This window comes from Lycium barbarum, chromosome 9 (assembly GCF_019175385.1).
Source record: "Lycium barbarum isolate Lr01 chromosome 9, ASM1917538v2, whole genome shotgun sequence".
NCBI lineage: Eukaryota > Viridiplantae > Streptophyta > Magnoliopsida > Solanales > Solanaceae > Lycium > Lycium barbarum.
This window is the reverse complement of record NC_083345.1, coordinates 60,725,528-60,743,144: the sequence shown is the minus strand read 5'-3', so window position 1 is coordinate 60,743,144 and position 17,617 is coordinate 60,725,528.

Genomic DNA, 17,617 nt, shown 5'->3' with positions numbered 1-17,617 from the left:
AAAGAATTCCGGAGGGTTCAAGCTAATGAAATCACGGGCCCTTGCACTGACAGCCCTATCACTTTGCCATTACTTTGCCGCTGAGTCTGGGCAGCAACCAATTTAGTAAGCAAATGAATGGCCTCTTTTACATCTTGGTCTAAAGCATCCGGTGGAGGAGCCGGAGGTGCTGGAGCTGGGGCTGAGGCTCCCTCACGCTCCTCAGAAATAGGCACTGACTGGGAGGGCTGAGATTGAGCCGCATTCTGGGACTCACTTTCCTCTACAACTGTTGGCGGTGCTCTTTCAGCCCGCTTTTCTGCCACTGTCTTGCCCTCTTGGGCTACCATAGCCTTTCTCTTCACAGGCATCTCTGAAATACATAACACACGGTTAAGAAGAAAGAAGTTCTTATGCCATAGCTCTATCGCACGATCTTATGAAGAAAGAAGGTCATTCATTCCTAAAATGCCCGCAGCCTCTTGTTTATAAGTGTGGCGCGCAACACACCCATAACCAAGACTCTACTGGACACGGTTCGTAGACAAACCCTAGTACGAAACTGCTCTGATACCATTTTTGTCACGACCCAACCGGAGAGCCACGACGGGCACCCAGTGCTAGCCTACCCGGGCACCTCTTATCATACCTTTACATTTACATCTAGGTGAGCCACGTATTAAATCATACTTTCTATCCATCAATCATACTATTCCCATTGGGCAACAATACATATATACATATCACCATTAATCGCAATGCCCATAGCAATGTACATAAGCCGATGAGGCTAACAAAATGACATCTAAAATATAGGCCGACAAGGCCAAACACATCTAACCATATACACATGTCTACGAGCGTCTAAGGAGAGTATGTCGTATCATATAGGCGGGACAGGACCCCGCAATGCCCATAATTATGTACACAAAAGAATCAATACCAAAAGCTATAGCTCCGAATGAAATGGAGCTCCGCTATGTAGTCCCTGAGTAATGTAGCTATCGATCAAGTCTATCTCCCTGGCCACCTGCGGGCATGACACAGTGTCTACAAACAAAAGGACGTCAGTACGAAGAATGTACTGAGTATGTAAAGCAGGAACAACATCATTATAGAATCATAATAAGCAACATAAGAAATAGCATAAGATGGGAGATAGTAATATCATCGTCATAAGAACTTACTTGCTTTTCACAGGGACTTACCATTTCTACTGTGAGATTATGTACATACATTCGTACCCGTATCCGTACTCATATCCATACTCATTTACATTTCGCATCCATAGTCGTATTCATATAAATATTCTTATTCGTATTCGTATCATATTCGTATTCATACGCATATCTATATCATATACATATCCATATCATATACATAGCATACCCGACCACGAAGGTTCGGTGTTTCACGTACCCGACCATGGCTAGGCTCGGTTATCATACATACCTGGCCAACCAAGGCTCAGGGTTACACATACCTGGCCCTACCAAGGCTTCAGGGTTATCCGTACCCAACTACAGTGGTGCGCGCACATCGTCATATATATATATATATACATCTATATATTCTACCCGGCCATATAAGCTCGGGGTTTCATAATACCCATACATAGGCACACATACATATAAGCTCATAGGCATCTTTAGCATCATCACTATTATCATCGTCATCGTTATCGTTAACATTATTATCGTCGTTCATTACATCAATCCTTATAGGATTACTCGTCATATGAGGAGCTTAGTACAATCGTGATATATCGAGGATTATAAGCTTAGCAGCCTTTGAAGATAGCATAATTTGGAGGAAAACGTAGGCTCATAGAAGATTAGATATTTGGCCAAAAAACCATGCCTTATGAAAGAAGGGTTAGCCTTACATACCTTTTCGTTCAATTATTCTATCACTTGCACATTCTCATTCAATGCTCGCGTTTCTACCTTCATTAGAGTTATAGTATCATTAGAAAATCGATAGCTAGCATACACGACTAAAACTAGAGAAAATTGGACAGCATCTCCTTTATTTATACGACTTCCTCCATATCATATATCAACTCCCAAACGTCAATAATACATTCACAATATCATAACAATAGTCTTTATTCATCCACATTATCCATATTTCTCAATTCACTTCCAATCATCCATATCCATGGTCATATAACACGATTACGTTCATTCATATACAATTCCTATCCCATGTTCCTAACATCATTTATAACATAACCATATCACAACACGTCAAGCATCATGACTCAATTCAAGTTATTACTCACAATGATACTATTCCCACATTCATGACCCATTTTTCTATATCCTCTACAATCCAAGTGTTTCAACTTTCAAATACCTTAAAAAACAATGAAATACCATAAATATTACCTTAGATTGTGTAGGGATGAACCTTGGATGGAAACTCCTCACTTGAGTAAAACCCTAGTTTCACCTTCACTTGGATTCCTTGCCTTGGATAAACTTTAATGGGGTTCTTTCACTTGATTCACTTAGTTTGATATATTTGATCACTAATATCTCTTGAATTCTTGTTGGAGAAGTGTAGAGAGATGTTTTATAGAGAAGGGGTATGAAAGGGAAATGAAATAAAATGAGACTTGATCCCTTATTAATAACACAAATCTGTCCCGACCAGTTTCTACGGACCAACATACGGTCCGTATAAATTATACTGACCGTATGTCTGGCCGTAGATTTGGTCCAGAGAGGGATGCAAATCTGGGTTGATTATTCGGCCCGTATGTTTTCTACGACCAGTATGTTTGGCTGTATAGTGCCCAGTTTTTCGAAGTTCATTCTCGTCGACTCGTTTGATCTTTAATCCTTATGGAACCTTCTTAGCACTTGTCTATCACCTGATTAACAATCTAAGGGACATTATAACTCTTCTTCAAAGCATTATTGAATCCTCTTTAACTTGTTACTCGTAATTACTTTTCGATACCTATCGTATGCCTTGCCTTCTATTGGCAAACTTCCTCCTCTTACTCCGAATGTCATTGAAATCTTAAATAGGGTCATCAAATGTCATTCCGTACTTATTGAAATACCATATACTCGTGCTCTTCATTATTCTATTCATTGTGCATCAGCGAAATTTTTTTCGAGGTGTAACAGAAAATGAAGAAGCTATATTGGGATTTTGTTATTTAGGGCGTCAACAACAAGCTCTTGTGAACCCAAGAATTGGTATGTGGACTTGTCTTCAAAGTCAAGTAGCCCAAGGATGATTTCAAGCCCAAGAAGCCAAGTTAAAATTATTTCCTTCTTAAATTAGGATTAGTTGTTTTCCTTGTTCTAGTATGTTTTACTTTCCCCTTTCCTTGTAGAACAGGGATTTTACTTTCCTTGTTTTTAGATATTTTCTTTCTAGAGTAGAATAGGGAGTTGTAGTCATCAAAGAAGAGACCCTAGGTGTCACGACCCAGCTAAGGGCCATGACGGGTGCCCGGGGCTAGCCACCGAGCACCACTCGTGCTACTACTTATCTTGCTCTTTTAATAGTCTTTTATCAGCTTTATACTCAAATGATAGGCATATTTTTTATGGAAACATAAATACTCTTATATACATTTGCCTCTCGGCCATCAAAATAATATATACATATAATAGCATCTCGTGAGACCATCTAACCCACACTGCGCATCAACGAGCCTCTACTGGAGTGCTAAGCATAAGGACGGGACAAAACCCAGTCATGCCAAAAAATACATATACATGAATATACACAAAAAAATCGTCATAAGCACCTCCGAACAAAGGAGTGCTTCCAATCAGATAACAGCTACTGCTGGTCTGGTCGAGCTCTCCTCCCTATCTACCTGTGGGCATGATCACAGTGTCCAAAGAAAATGAACGTCAGTACGAATATTGTACTGGGTATGAGAGGCATAAACAATGAAATAGAACAATGACATAAAAAAAATATCAATATGGAACATCTATATCTAACTGTCATGTATAAAAGAATTAAGCCCAGCTGTCTTACTCATACTCATCATCATATTATGTATGGATAATGTATAAGTTGTCTGCTCATATAGGTGCGGTGTAGTAATGTATAAGCTGCCCGTCCATATCGGATCGGTGTGATAATCATAACATTAGCCTGCGTCCAGGCCTCCCGCGTCCGGGGTATCATCTCATGCCGCCCACTAGTGGTGTCTGCCCATGCCATTTGGCCATGGTGTATCGTGTAGCTGCCCACCTTAGCGGTGACTGCCCGGCCAACTAGGAGCGGTGTTATATCATCATCACACATGTTCATCATAATATTCTTATCGTAACATACTTATCACAATACACGCATAAGGCTTACGAACAACTTTCCTTTTCGGGGTGACGTAAGGTCGCGATCCCCCGATTTCATTATGGAGAAATTATCGACATCCTGCCTCACCTTGAAAGAACTAACATATAAGGTGAGTGTGAGAAATAATAACATCATGCCATTTTGGGATCGTCATATCATATCTCTTATCTTATATTACCATTCATAGATATAGGCTTTTATCTTTCCGGGATATAGGAACTCATGAAGAGGAGGAAAATTATGCTATGAGATCCATGCCATTAGAAATAATGGACTAGCCTCACATACCTTTGATGTTTATCTAAGCTATCGTTCGCTTGTTCTCCTTCGATATCACGTTTCTACCTTCAAAGAGAATTCGCATTTATGTTAGTTAATCGACTATAAGAACGCGCTACTATTTCTAGGGAAAATTGGGTGGCACTTCCTTTGGTTATACTACTTTTCTCATAGTCTATATCAATTCCCAAACGCTCACAACGACATTCACAATATTACAATCAACAATCATCATTTATATACATTGACCACAATCCACCATTTCTCTTCAATTTCTCCACATTTATGGTTATAGCTTACTATCGCGCTTCCTCATACCTGGTACTTATTTCATGGCCTAAATATCATTTATAACGTATTCATAATCACAACACCCCAACATTTATGATTCAATCCAACTACCTTCCAAACATGACACTATTCACCCCTTAATGACCCATTTCCTATGTCTTTTTTTTTACAATTCAAGTATCTTAACCTTCCAATACCTTGAACAACATGTTTTAGTCATGAAACTTACCTTAGATGATGGTTGAACAAGCCTTGAATGGAATTACTCCTTTAGAACCAAAACCCTACTTCACTCCCTTTGGGTTTTCTTGAGAAAGATGAACTTTAGTGTGATTCTTACACTTGATTTCGTGGGTTTCATGTAGTGGATCGCTAATTTCCTTTGGTTCTCATGTGATGAATAGTAGAGAGTATTCTAGAGGCTTCTTGAGAGAATATTGTGGAATTGAAATGAATTGGATGAGGTTAGGTCTCTTTTTAATGACTTAAAATCTAATCCGGAATGAACAGTGACTGAAGTGCACAGTGGTCGTAAACCTAGTTTACGGGCCGTATTCTGGTTTACCGGCCATATTTTGGTTTACGGGCCGTATATCGTGGTCGTATTTAAGCATATCAAAACCAGAAAGGTAAGCTGAGGATCATGGCGATTTACGATCGTAGTTTACGGTCCATATTTCGATTTACGGGTCATATTCCATGTCGTATTTAACCATTCTAACATTTGGCAGAACGTTGAAGTTTTGTATGTTGGAATACGACATGGTGATTTACGGGCCGTATACTACTTTACGGTCCGTATTTCACTATTCGACCAACTGGGCCAAAATGCGAATCTCCAACTTTCACGTCTTCAGAACCTATAATTAGTCATTGTGGAGCATAACCTTATCCCTTGTTCCCATCGCCTTTGAAATCTTACTTAGGGTCGTCAAACGTCGTTCCCTTCTCACTAAAACATCGTATACTCGTATTCTTTGTTAGTCTATTCGTTGTACATTCACGGGGAAATTTACGAGGTGTAACAGTAGGCCTATATAAAGGGTTCTTATTCTTTGTTAAACACTATTCACGTTTTTAGCATAAACCTAAATTTTGCAATAGAGTTATTCTCTCTATTTCTTGTTCTTTATCCTTGTTTTTGGTTCCAAGCAAGGTGGTGATAGTCTTTACCTTGTTTTCAGTTGCGTGTGGTGTTTCTTTATCATGTTAATTGATATCAAGTGGTGACTTCGGAACTTTATTTGTTCTTGATCATTCAAGAACGTGTTTCTTGATTAAAATTCGTTCTAGTTCATACCCAGAACCTTAATTTTCTTTCCATCGTTTTGCCCTCAATACTTACTTGATTTAAAACATTCAATAGTTATTTTTATAGTTCAAATCGTCATCTTTCACATAGTTTTTGAATCACTTTAATCCTACGCCTACAACTTGAGATACATTCGTTTCTTGAATCTGCCCATCAAACCGCATCAAGAACAAGATCCTGGTCGATTGGTTCTTTGTTAATTGAAAGAATCACGTCAATTTGGCATCAGAGCTCAGTTGAGGAGTACCATGGCTAATAATATAAAAGCAAGAAGAGGACGTTGGGTTCAAGAAGATGACGGAAGAGCAGCGGATCATGACATGGAGATGGAAGAGACGAGAAGGACCATACAACAATTAGAAACACAACTTCGACGTTACCAAAAGCAAGAACGGCGAATGATTCCTAAGGATGATGATGAATGGTCTGATATTAATCCCTTTCATGATGTTGATGAAGATGACTCTAGCGATAATTCTTATTTTACTAGGAGACGACAAAATGATGAATTTGATCATCCAAGAAGAAAGAGAAATCATATAAGGGGGAAAAGAGATGATGTGAAGGTTGATGTTCCTGATTTTGATGGAAAAGCCCAAGGGGATGCGTTTATGGATTGGTTACTCACTGTTGAACGAATCTTTGAGTTCAAGGACTATTCTGAGGAGAAAAAGGTTAAGATTGCTGCCATCAAGCTTAAAGGATATGCATCACTTTGGTGGGAGAATCTTAAACGAGAAACAGAAAGAGAAGGTCGTGGAAAGATTCGAACGTGGGAGTAGATGAAAAGAGAACTACGTAGACATTTTATTCCTGATACATACAAGCAAGAAAACTATCTAACCTTTTATAATATTCGTCAAGGAGACCTGACCGAGGAAAAATATACTCGGGAGTTTGAATATCTCATGATTAAGTGTGATACTCGAGAACATGAGGAGAAAACTATAGCAAGGTACATTGGTGGGTTGCGGCTTTCCATCACAGAAGCTATTCGACTGCAACCTTATTGGACATTCAATGATGTGCGAAAACTTGCTATCAATGTTGAACAGCAACAAAAGGAGCCGAAAAGATCTTACCCCAAGAAGAACTATTCTAACCAGGGGAGTAATAGTATTGGTGCTGGGAATTCCAAGGCGATTCATAGAGGTAATTCTTCTAATTCAACTAATGCTAAGAGTGATGAGAAGAAACCTCAAGGGGATTCAACTAGGAGAAAGTATTTTAAGTGCCACTATTTTGGCCATCTACAAGCTGATTGTCCCAATCGAAAGCCTATTATGATAGTTGAGGAAGAAGATGGGGCTGATCATAAAGATAACCAAGAATCTGATCAAGTTGATGAGAAACGTGAGGATGCCGAAATTGAAGCTGATGAAGGTGCTTGTTTAGTTATTCAGAGAAGCTTACATGCTGGACATAAAGATGAAGATTCATGTCAAAGAGAAACACTTTTCCACACTAGGTGTACTTCACATGGCAAGGTATGTTCTGTGATTATTGATGGTGGAAGTTGCACTAATGCTGTTTCAGAAGAGATGGTGACTAAACTGGGTTTGAAGACCGAGAAACATCCCAAGCCTTGCAACATTAAGTGGTTACAAGATGGTGGAGGTATAAAGGTCACAAAAAAGATGTTTGGTCTTTTTTTTAATCGGTAAAATCTATAAAGACCAGATTTGGTGTGATGTAATGAGTATGGATGCTTGCCACTTATTACTTGGCAGACCATGGCAATATGATAGGTGTGCTCATCATGATGGATACCTTAACACCTATTATTTATTGTTGATGGACGTAAGATAACTTTGAAGCCATTGCACCCAAGAGAGCTTAATAAGAAGACCAACCCCATGGGTGATGCCCTATTGACCAGATCACAAGTTGTTGGCCACATTAATAAAGGAGAGCCATTGTATATTGCAGTAGCTATAGAAGACTCACAAGAGGAGGAGAAAGAGTTAGATGCACGAGCCAAAAATCTACTTACTAAGTTTGATGATGTGATCTCTGAGGATGTCCCATTAGAACTTCCACCTATGCGTGATATTCAACATCAAATTGACCTTGTACCTGGGCTTCTTTGCCGAACAAAGCTTTTTATAGGATGAATCCTACACAACAAGCTGAACTCCAAAGGCAAGTTGAAGAGTTACTAGAGAGGGGCTTAATAAGAGAGAGCCTTAGCCCTTGTGTTGTACCCGCTTTGCTTGTTCCTAAGAAAAATGGCACCTAGAGGATGTGTGTTGATAGCCGGGCAATCAACAAAATCACCATCAAGTATCGCTTTCCAATCCCTACATTAAACGATCTATTTGATCAATTGCATGGTGGTAAAATCTTTTCCAAGATTTATTTGAAGAGTGGATATCATCAGATTCGTATGAGAGAAGGTGATGAATGGAATACTGCCTTCAAGACTACCCAAGGCTTGTACGAATGGTTGGTAATTCCTTTTGGTTTGTCTAATGCTCTGAGCACATTCATGAGACTTATGACTCATATGTTTAGACCATTCATGGGGAACTTTGTTGTTGTTTACTTTGATGATATCTTAGTTTTTAGCAAGGAGGAAGTCAAACATGAGAAACATTTGGAGAAGGTTTTTGAAACCTTAAGAAGGGAGAAGTTGTATGCACAACTCGAGAAGTGCATCTTTTATGATGATAGCGTTTGCTTCCTTGGTTACATAGTAACTAGTGTTGGTATTCAAGCTGATCCAAGCAAGATAGAGGCAATCTTAAGTTGGCCAACTCCTAGGTCAATTTCAGACATAAAAAGCTTTCATGGAATGGTATCCTTCTATAGACTGTTTGTTAAAGATTTTAGCACATTGGCTGCTCCTATAACTGAGTGTTTGAACGGAGGCATATTCAAGTGGAATGAAGTTGCCCAAAAAAGTTTTGAATTGATCAAGAATAAGATGACACAAGCTCCTATCCTTCAGTTACCAAACTTTAATGATCTATTTGAAGTAGAATGTAATGCTTCAGGTGTTCGCATTGGAGGAGTCCTTAGTCAAGAAGGTAAACCCATTACATAATTTAGTGAGAAGTTGGGTGGACCTAAGCTGAGTTATTCAACCTATGAGAAAGAGTTTTAAGCTATTATTCGAGTTTTGCAACATTGGAGTCGTTACTTGCTGCCCAGAGAGTTTGCTCTATATTCTGATCATGAGGCACTAAAGTATCTTAATCATCAACAAAAACTCAACGCGAGGCATGCAAAATAGGTAGAGTTCCTTCAGAATTTTCAATTCGTGATCAAGCACAAGGCTGGAAAACTAAATCAAGTTGCTGATGCTCTTAGTAGAAGACCATGTGTGCTTTCGATCATGCAAACTAATGTATTCGGATTCGACTGTATTAAGGAACTTTATAAGGCTGATCTAGAATTTGGAGTCATTTGGACGAGATGCTTGGAACGTCCACAAAGAATGTTCTTGATAAGAGATGGTTTTCTTTACTATGGCAAGAAACTTTGCATACCACAAGGCTCTTTAAGAGAGTCCATTGTTAGAGAAGCACATGAGGGTGGATTAGCTGGTCACTTTGGCCATTCTAAGACATCAAAGATGATTCAAGAAAACTTCTATTGGCCCAAGTTGAATCGAGATGTTTTGAGGTTGATTGAACGTTGTGAAACTTGTAAAAGGGCAAAGATGCATGGTAGCAATAAGGGGTTATACATGTTACACCTCAAAAAAAAATTCGTTAGTGTACAGTGAGTAGGCTAGCAAAGGACATAGCGTATGCGGTGTTTTGGAGACGAGTGATAATGTCCTGTAGATTGGTATCAAAGTGTTGAACAAATGTTAAGAAGGTTCCATAAGGATCGGAGATGAAACGAAGTGGAGAAAATGAGATTCAGTGAACTGGTGGGTTATACGGTCAACTATACGGACCGTAAAAGGGTTTTACTGTCATATAATGAACCGCAGAAGTGTCACAAAAGAGGCTGCTGAAGGGTGAGTTTTACGGTAGGTTATACGGACCGTATAATGGTTTGACGGTCCGTAAAATGAACCGTCAAGTTGACACAGAGAAGAGTGGCCACTGGATCAGTTTTACAGTCAATTATACGGACCGTATAATGGACCGTAAAATGGCATCGGGACTGATTTGCATTTTATAAAAATATGATCCAAGTTTCATTTCCTCATTTCCTCTTCTCACTCCATGACCCTCTCTCTCTCTAAAACATTCCATACGCTTCCAAAACAAGACTTCAAGTAGAAATTTAGGATCAATAACATCAATCCACAGAAAAACCTAGTGTAAGAACACATCAAAAGGATCTTTTAAGGCAAGAAATTCCATAGAAGGTGGAACTAGGGTTTGGCCAAAGTGAAGCATTCCAACTCAAGACTTGTTCAACTATTATCTAAGGTATGTTTCATGACTTTATCATGTTATTTAAGGTATTAGGAGGCTAGGAAGCTTGAATGGTAGAAGGACATGGAAAATGGGTCTTGAATGGATGAATAGTGTCATCATTGGATGATAGTGGGATTGAATCATGAATGTTGAAGTGTTAGGATTACGAATACGATATTAATGATGTTTATATCATGAAACAAGTATTAAAGGTGCGAGAACACAATAATGAGCTATACGGATAAATGTGGGAAAATTGGAGGGAAATGGTGAAATATGGTGAATAGATATAAATGATGGTTGTTGGTTGTAATATTGTGGATGTTGTGGTGAACATTGGGAATTTATATAGACGATGGAAAAATTAGTACAAATAAAGGAAGTGCTGCCCAATTTTCTTTAGAAATAGTGACGCATTCTCTTAAGTCGGTTAATTAATGTTAGTCCAATTCTCTCGTGAAGGTAAAGACGTGACCTTGAAGGAAGACAAGGGATCGATAACGTAGCTAAGCGACAAGGTATGTGAGGCTAGTCATTTCCTTCTAACGGCATGAATCTTATAACTCGAATCCATATCTTCTTCATGAGTTCCTATATTCCGAAAAGTTAAAAGCCTACTTCCATAAATGCTTATATGAGATAAGAGACACGATATGATGATGCTAGAATGATGATGATGTTATTAATTGCCTACACTCACCTTATGTGATAGTTCTTTCAAGGTGAGGCAGAATGTCCATGATTGCTCCATAATGTAATCGGGGGATCACGACCTTACGTCACCCCGATAGAGTAAAGTCAATATCGAGTCTTATGCAGGTACTATGATAAGATAAGTATTTTATAATGATCACATTATTATGATTATTTTATGATAAGCATGGCATGAGCATTTCACACCGGGCCTAGTTGGCCGGGCAGTCACCGCTGAGGCGGGCAGCTATACGGATACACCATGACCTTCTGGCATGGGCAGACACCACTAGTGGGCGGCATGAGATGGTACCCCGGACGCGGGAGGCCTGGACGCGGGCTAATGTTATTAATTATCACACTGTTCCGATATGGACGAGCAACTTGCATATGATGCATACATGTTATGATGATAAGTATGAGTAAGACAACATGCATTATTTCATTTATGAATGTCAGTCGGGTCCAGATGTTTCACATTGATGTTATCATTATACTATTAATGTCTTTCTTTATTATTTATGCCTCTCATACTCAGTACAATATTCGTACTAACGTCCATTTTCTTTGGACGCTGTGTTCATGCCCACAGGTAGACAGGGAGGCGAGCTTGATCCAAATTCTTAGGAGCGGACAGCGGACTGAAAGCACTCCATTGTTCGGAGGTACTTATGATTATTCCTTTGGTGTATATACATTTTGGGCACGACGGAGTCTTGTTCCGTCTATATGTACAATATGTCAGTAGAGGCTCGTAGATGCGCAGTGTGGGTAGTATGGTCTCACATTTTTCATGTATATGTGTACCTATTATTTTACATGTATATGTGTACCTATTATTTAGCGATGGTGCTCGGTGGTTAGCCCCGGGTACCCGTCGCGGCCCCCAGCTGGGTCGTGACAAAAGTGATATCAGAGCAGTTCGTTCTAGGAAGTGTCTACGAGCCGTGTCTAGTAGAGTCTTTTTTATGGTGTGTTGCGCGCCACGGTAATAAATAAGAGGCTACAGGGCATTTAGGAAAATGACCATCCTTCTTCTCATGAGATCGTGCGATAGAGCCGTGCCTAAGATTACATCCTTCCTAAAAGTGTGTTATGGTTTCAGAAAGAATGCTGCCAAAAGGAAAAGCTACCGCCGCCCAGAAGGGCAAGGGTACGACAAAAAGGCGGGCAGAACAAGATCTTCCGCTGAATGTAGAGGAAGGTGAATCGCAAAATGAGGTCGTGCCCGATGTAGAAGAGCAAGGAGGAGCCTCAGCTCCGATTCCTCGACCGGGTGCTTCGGGTCAACAAGTATCCGAGGCCATACATTTATTGACACAATTGGTTGTCGTTCAGGCACAACGGCAGAATGCAGGCCCAAGTGTTCGTTCAGCTAGTACGAGAGCCCGTGATTTTATGACCTTAAATCCCCTGGAATTCTTAGGGTCGAAGCCGGATGAAGATCCGCAAAACTTCATCGATGAAATGTTGAGGACCTTAAAGATTATTCATGCCTCCGAGACCGAATCCGTAGAGTTGGCGTCTTATAGACTCCGCGATGTGGCGGTGTTATGGTACAAAAATTGGATGGCATCAAGAGGAGAGAATGCACCACCTCCCGTTTGGCAAGAATTTGTGGATGCCTTTATTCGTCATTACTTGCCACCCGAGGTCCGCCGAGCTAGAGCGGACAAGTTCTTGAATTTAAAGCAAGGAAGCATGAGTGCCCGAGAGTATAGTATGCAGTTCAATTCATTGGCCAGGTACGCTCCAACTATGGTGGCCGACATGGGAGACCGGGTCTATAGATTCGTGAGTGGTTTAGGGCCACATCTGTTCAGAGATTGTTTGACGGCCTCCTTGCAAGACGGGATGGATATTTCCCGGATACAGGCTCATGTTCAGAATCTTGAGGAACGACAATAGCAGTAGAGGAGTGATCGCGATAATGATCGGAGACAAGTGTATAAGAATTGTGTAGTTGTTATATGTGATCGTCAGACAAAAGCTGATCTAATTGAACTCGAGATGATATATTTTGATGTGATTATGGGTATGGATTGGTTGGCATCGTGCTATGCTAATGTTTGTTGCCGGACAAAAGTAGTTCGATTCCAATTTCCGGGAGAGCCCGTACTTGAATGGAAGGGTAATACAGCTTCTCCAAAGGGTAGGTTTATTTCCTACCTTAAGGCAAGGAAGATGATAGCTAAGGGTTATATTTGTCACTTAGTTCGAGTTCATGATACCGAGGCAAAGCCAGTAGCTTTTCAATCAGTTCCGGTAGTGAGCGAATTCCCAGATGTATTTCCAGATGAACTACCAGGTCTTCCTCCAGAAAGGGAAATTGATTTTGCCATCGATGTATTGTCGGGCACCAAGCCCATTTATATTCCTCCTTATCGGATGGCCCCAGCAGAATTGAAAGAGCTAAAGGAACAGTTGAAAGACTTGCTTGAGAAGGGTTTCATTAGGCCCAGTTCATCACCGTGGGGAGCACCAGTCTTGTTCGTGAGAAAGAAAGATGGGTCCTTACGAATGTGCATTGATTATAGGCAGTTGAACAAGGTGACGATAAAGAACAAATATCCTCTCCCAAGGATTGATGATTTATTTGATCAACTACAGGGTGCCAAGTGGTTTTCTAAATTAGACTTAAGATCGGGCTATCATCAAGTGAGGGTTAAAGATGAAGATATCCCCAAAACGGCTTTCAGGACGAGGTATGGGCACTATAGCCCCGGCGGTGTTCATGAATTTAATGAATAATGTGTTTAGACCATTATTGGATCTCTTTGTGATAGTATTTATCGATGATATTCTGGTGTATTCTCACACAGAGTCGGAACATGCAGATCATTTAAGAATTATTCTTGGCGTTCTTCGAGCTCGGGAATTATATGCAAAGTTTTCAAAGTGCGAGTTTTGGCTTAACTGTGGCATTCCTGGGTCATGTTATTTTGGATGACGGCATTTGAGTTGACACTCAGAAAATAGAAGCCGTGAAGACTTGGCCAAGACCTACAACACCTACGGAAGTTCGTAGTTTTCTTGGTTTAGCAGGATATTATAGAAGATTTGTAGAGGGCTTCTCATCTATTTCAGCCCCATTGACAAAGCTAACCCAAAAGTCAGCCAAATTCCAATGGAATGATGCTTGTGAGCGCAACTTCCAAGAGTTAAAGGACAGGTTGACCTCAGCTCCGGTCTTAACTCTTCCAGAAGGATCGGACGACTATGTTGTGTATTGTGACGCTTCCGGCGTCGGATTAGGATGCGTATTGATGCAGCATGGTAAAGTTATTGCATATGCTTCTAGACAGTTACGGAAGCATGAAAAGAATTATCCAACTCATGATCTCGAATTGGCTGCGGTTATTCATGCCTTGAAGATATGGAGACATTATTTGTATAGTGTACGTGTTGACATCTACACTGATCACAAAAGTCTTCAATACATTTTCAAACAGAAGGAGTTGAATCTGCGGTAGAGGCGATGGTTCGAGTTACTGAAGGATTACGACGTGAATATTTTATACCACCCCGGAAAGGCAAATGTGGTAGCCGATGCACTTAGCCGTTGGTCGATGGGTAGTTTGTGTGGAGTTCCTCCGGAAAAGCGAGAAATGGTTCGTGAGCTCCATCGACTAGCGAGTCTCGGTGTACGTGCAATTGATTCGGGTGATGCAAGTATCGACATCAATGACCCCACAGTTTCATCTTTGAATATGGAAGTGAAGGAACGGCAATACGAAGATTCCCAGTAAAGCCGCTACCAAGATCTATCTCATGAAAAGGAAAAGTCTCCATTTGAAGTTTCCATAGATGGGATTCTTAGATATTGGGACAGGCTATGTGTACCGGATGTGGTAAATTTGCGCCGACGGATTTTAGAGGAAGCACATTATTCCCGGTATTCTATTCATCCAGGTGCAACCAAGATGTACCATGATCTTAAATTGATATATTGGTAGGATGGCATGAAGCGGGACATAGTAGAATTTGTGGCACAATGTCCGAATTGCCAGCAAGTAAAGGCCGAGCATCAAAAGCCAGGAGGTTTATTGCAAGCAATGGAAATTCCTACGTGGAAATGGGAAATCATTAACATGGATTTTGTTGTGGGATTACCCCGTTCACGAGGGAAGTATGATTCTATATGGGTGATTGTGGATAGATTGACAAAAGCAACCCATTTTCTCCCAGTTAGGATTACCTACTCAGCCGAAGATTATGCGAGGTTATATCTCAAGGAAATTGTGCGACTTCATGGAATTCCTTTGGCCATTATCACAGACAGAGGGGCACAGTTTACAGCCAAGTTTTGGAAGTCTTTTCAAGAAGGTCTAGGCACTCAAGTAAAGCTTAGTATGGCATTTCACCCGCAGACTGATAGACAAGCCGAGCGCACTATTCAGACCTTAGAGGATATGCTGCGAGCATGTGTGCTGGATTTCGGTGGAATCCGGGATGATCACTTACCGCTAATTGAATTTGCGTACAACAATAGCTATCATTCCAGCCTTCAAATGGCTCCATACGAGGCCTTATATGGAAGGAAATGTAGATCTCCAGTTGGATGGTTTGAAACAGGAGAAGCACAATTGATAGGCCCCGAATTGATTCAGCAAGCGGTAGAAAACGTTAAGGTGATCCGAGATCGATTGCTAACAGCCCAAAGCCGCCAAAAGTCTTATGCAAACAATTGCCGACAAGACTTGGAATTTCAAGTTGGCGATTGGGTGTTCCTGAAAGTAACACCGATAAAGGGAGTAATGAGATTTGGCAAGAAAGGAAAGTTGAGCCCAAGGTATATTGGACTTTATAGGGTTGTCTGTAAAGTGGGTCACGTGGCATATGAACTGGACTTACCCTCAGAGCTTGAAGCAGTTCACCCAGTCCTTCATGTTTCTATGCTCCGCAAGTGTATCGGAGACCCAACAAGAATAGTTCCGGTTGACGATGTGCAAGTGACGGAGAAGCTAACATATGAAGAAGTGCATATTGCTATTTTAGATAGACAAGTACGAAGGTTTCGAAATAAAGAGGTTGCTTCAGTAAAAATTCTATGGCGGAACAACAATCGGGAAGAAATGACTTGGGAAGCAGAGGAGAAGATGAAATCTATGTACCCCCATTTGTTCCAATCCCCGGAAGAGATTCAAGATGAAACGTCGACGAGATAAGGTATGTATGCTTTATTTTTTTATGTTTTTGGTCGTGTGTGGCCATAGATGTATTGATATTGTGATGTAGCCCTGTGAGGCAATGATATTTTGCGTTGCTGTGACAGGTTAGTAGTGCCAGATTACAGGGGAAACTTTGGCGACATTTTTGTAGAATCTCGAGTGTTTAACATTCGAGGACGAATGTTCCAAAAGGGGGGGGGGGGGGGGGGGGGGGGGGAGAATGTTACACCTCAAAAAAATTTCCGTTAGTGTACAGTGAGTAGGCTAGCAAAGGACATAGCGTATGCGGTGTTTTGGAGATGAGTGATAACGTCCTGTAGATTGGTATCGAAGTGTTGAAAAATTGTTAAGAAGGTTCCATAAGGATCGGAGATGAAACGAAGTGGAGAAAATGAGATTCAGTGAACTGGTGGGTTATACGGTCAACTATACGGACCGTAAAAGGGTTTTACGGCCGTATAATGAACCGCAGAAGTGTCACAGAAGAGGCTGCTGAAGGGTGAGTTTTACGGTAGGTTATACGGACCGTATAATGGTTTGACGGTCTGTAAAATGAACCGTCAAGTTGACACAGAGAAGAGTGGCCACTGCATCAGTTTTACAGTCAATTATCGGACCGTATAAATTTATACGGACCGTATAATGGACCGTAAAATGGCATCGGGACTGATTTGCATTTTATAAAAATATGATCCAAGTTTCATTTCCTCATTTCCTGTTCTCACTCCACGACCCTCTCTCTCTCTCTAGAACATTCCATACGCTTCCAAAACAAGACTTCAAGTAGAAATTTAGGATCAATATCATCAATCCACAAAAGAACCTAGTGTAAGAACACATCAAAAGGATCTTTTAAGGCAAGAAATTCCATAGAAGGTGGAACTAGGGATTGGCCAAAGTGAAGCATTCCAACACAAGACTTGTTCAACTATTATCTAAGGTATGTTTCATGACTTTATCATGTTATTTAAGGTATTAGGAGTCTAGGAAGCTTGAATGGTAGAAGGACATGGAACATGGGTCTTAAATGGATGAATAGTGGCATCATTGGATGATAGTGGGATTGAATCATGAATGTTGAAGTGTTAGGATTACGAATACGATATTAATGATGTTTATATCATGAAACAAGTATTAAAGGTGTGAGAACACAATAATGAGCTATACGAATAAATGTG